The sequence below is a fragment of the Heterocephalus glaber genome, unplaced genomic scaffold (assembly GCF_053883595.1).
Source record: "Heterocephalus glaber isolate CG9 unplaced genomic scaffold, H.glaber_assembly_v1.0 deba00000621, whole genome shotgun sequence".
In the NCBI taxonomy this organism is placed as follows: Eukaryota; Metazoa; Chordata; class Mammalia; order Rodentia; family Bathyergidae; genus Heterocephalus; species Heterocephalus glaber.
Window position 1 is genome coordinate 20,467,777 of NW_028258153.1, and position 3,184 is coordinate 20,470,960.

Here is a 3,184-nt window from a genome sequence, read left to right on the forward strand (position 1 = left end):
AATGATTCCCCAGTATGAGTAGAGCTCCATTTAACTGCAAAAGATACCACATCCTAGAGCTTGAGCTGACTTGGAAGGTTTGAAGCTGTATTTTTTATTCCTGTAAAGAAAATTTTTCCCCTCCCCCTTGCCAAGTAGCATGTATGTCACTTCAATTATTTTATCAAATAGACCCCCCTCAAAAAAAGCCCAACAATACTTTTCATCAGAAAGACCCAGGAAATAAAAAATATATATGTGTGTGTGTTTCTGGATGAGTTAAGGATAAGAGGGAAGGGAGTATGTTTTGGAAGAAAGTCTCTGATCACCCTTTGAAGGCAGCAGAATCAGAACAGCAGTAGCAACGGGCGAATGTCACCACCAGCCTGCTTAGCCATAGGTAAGTGGTGCTATCAGGCAATGCTTTCCCTTTGTTTTGGCAAGCCAAGAGTAGAAGTCATGAGAGAGAAGTGGATTTTAGCATGCGGCAAACACATAGGTGTGAAGCAGTCTTCCTTTCCCGCTTTTACCCAAATGAGGCTTCCTGCTGAGTCACAACATGTAGCAGGCTTCTGTACAAGGAGGAAAACAGCATTAGGCTCCACAACTTGAGTCTGAATGATTTTGATATGCTATGTCTCTCTTATGACAGCACAGTTTTCCCCCTTTTTCAATTAAGCATCTTTTCTCAGCATCATTCTCAAGTGAATGAAGAATGCAACAAGATATTTTGTAGGGTTGCCAGGAGGTCAGAGTTTAGCTCTAGAAATAATGCTGAAAAAATAATTAATTAGCTGACTTACTCTGACTCTCTTTGGGAAAAGTCTCCCAAAACATTGCAAGAAGGATAAGCGGGAAAGAAATAGGAAAAGAGAAAGGAAAGAACAAATACAAGAATATCGCGGCGATTTACAAAAGGAAGACAAAATTGTTTTCATTTGTCCTTTCAAAAGCATTTGAAAGAAGATTTTCCTTCAACTTGCCCCATAGTATTCCTGTCCTGTCCTGTTCTGTTCCTCTGGGTGAATAAAAAGTAAACTGTTTCTTCAGGAGTGAACTGTATTTACTGCACTCACAATTAACCAGAGTGTTTGGATATGTTCAGAGTTGTTTTCATTCACAGTCTGTGTGGAGGAGCTTGGGAATACACAAATGATCACAATTCAGCAAAATGCACTCTACCGTGGACTCAAGAAATCCAGTCTGTTCTGCCAACAGTCTTCAACATGTTAAAGATGTCCTTGACTTTCCCAGAACAATGTAAGCTAAAGGCCAAACAGCTGATGATCTATTTGACTTTCTAAGAATTTTGCTTTCATTTGGTGGGCTTAATATATCTGGCTGCAATTTTCAAGAACAAAGGATATATATACTGATATTTGACCTTTCCAAGGTTTTTAATTGTTTCTATTCTTTGGTGACTGGGGAAGGGGATGAGGTCCATGTGACTGCTGAGCAGGTTGAGGATTACCTGGCTAGGAGTGGGGTGAATTGCAGGGGAGTTTGGTGCCACAGTCTTCTGTTCAATTTTAATTCTTCAACAATGAAACTTTAGGGAACTATCTTGAGTGCCTTTGCTGTGTGGTTTCTGACCCAGGGGAAGATGATGAATTTAGCCAAACCATTCTCATCAAAACATGAGAAAGCAGAAAATGATCATTCATGGATGGATTATATATTTGGCTGTGTTTTATAACTGATCAAGTGAAAACAATTAAGGATTGCATATTGGCCAAGAAATTTTCACATCTGGAAGAGGCAGAGATCCGGGATCAAGATCAAGAACAATCCAAATCTGAATGACTTCCAGATAATAAAAAAAAAAATATTCAGGAAGGACATAATTATTGAGTTGCAGTGGAGAGCCCTAGATTTAGGTTCAATTAATAGTAAGAATAAGAACCTTAACACAGCATTTAGTATGACTGCTATTTGAATGGTTAATGTGTATTTAATTACTTCATCTTCACAATGACCCTACAAAGGAAATAAACTTATTCTCATCTTGGGAATGAGGCAATGTAGCTCAAAGGTTTAAGTAAATTACCTTCGAGATCTACAGTGGTGGAGGCAGACTCGAAACCCAAGAAATCTGATTCTAGAGCCTATGATCTTGGCTGTTACATGAACCTATTCTGCCATAGAGATGTGTATTCTCTATTTTTAAAAAACGGATTTTTTAAAGAAAGGATCTTCCCCATATCTACAATTACTTTTAGTGCTTATCACTTGCCAAATTGAGAAGATAGTTCTGACATGCTCCCCGTCAAATTTTGAATATTTAGTGACAGGAAAATGTTATCAAATAAAATGTTAAAAGATGATTTTTAAATCCTCAATGGAATTTCTCATTCCCTGGGTACTAACTCCCAAGTCTCTCATTATTCAAAATAGGCTTATAATGATTGCAAGCTTGCAGATTTCAGCCTCCTCTCAAAGAGAATATTGTCTATAATCCACACTCAGAGTACCAGCTCTTTCTTAAAGAAGTTATTACAATTTCAGGGAATTAATTGTTTGTTTTCTTCTTTGTTCAATGTGTACCTCCTTTGCTGAGCTCACTATGTATTTCTAGTACATACTCTGTGCCTGGCTCTCAGTGGATGCTGAAGAAATTCTTGTTGTAAAAACAAATGTTGAAACAAATGAAAGAATACAGCCCAGCCACATCTTCTTGGTTCACCAAAGTCATACTTCCCCTCCAGTAGTTACTACCCCACGGAAATGCGGGTGACATATGGGGTATTTACCCTGTGCTTTTCCTTGGCAATTCACCAAGAAATTTTCCTGTTCACTTGCAGATTCATATGCTTGTTTTGTTTAGGAAGGATTTCGGTGTGTTACACAGGGGATCTTTTTTCCTAAAGATGTGATTATTCCTGGCTGGATCCTGTTGTGATGTGGCTATGTCTGGCACAGAGCTCACGTGGCATAGGATTAGGCTGTCTTCATTGTATGAAGTGACTTGGACACATTGCTTGGCTTATTAGAGTGGGTATTGTGGATTACTTTACAAAGGCAACAGCTGCAGCCATTACTCCAACAGTTATGTCATAATTTGGTGTGTGCGACACCTCTGCATGGTGCACGCAACAAAAACATTTATTCTTCGCATCTGTCAATATATTTGTGCCTCTCATTTTTCTCTCTCTCTCTCTCTTTTTCTTTTTTTGCTTCTTTTCACAAGTGGCAGGATACATCACAA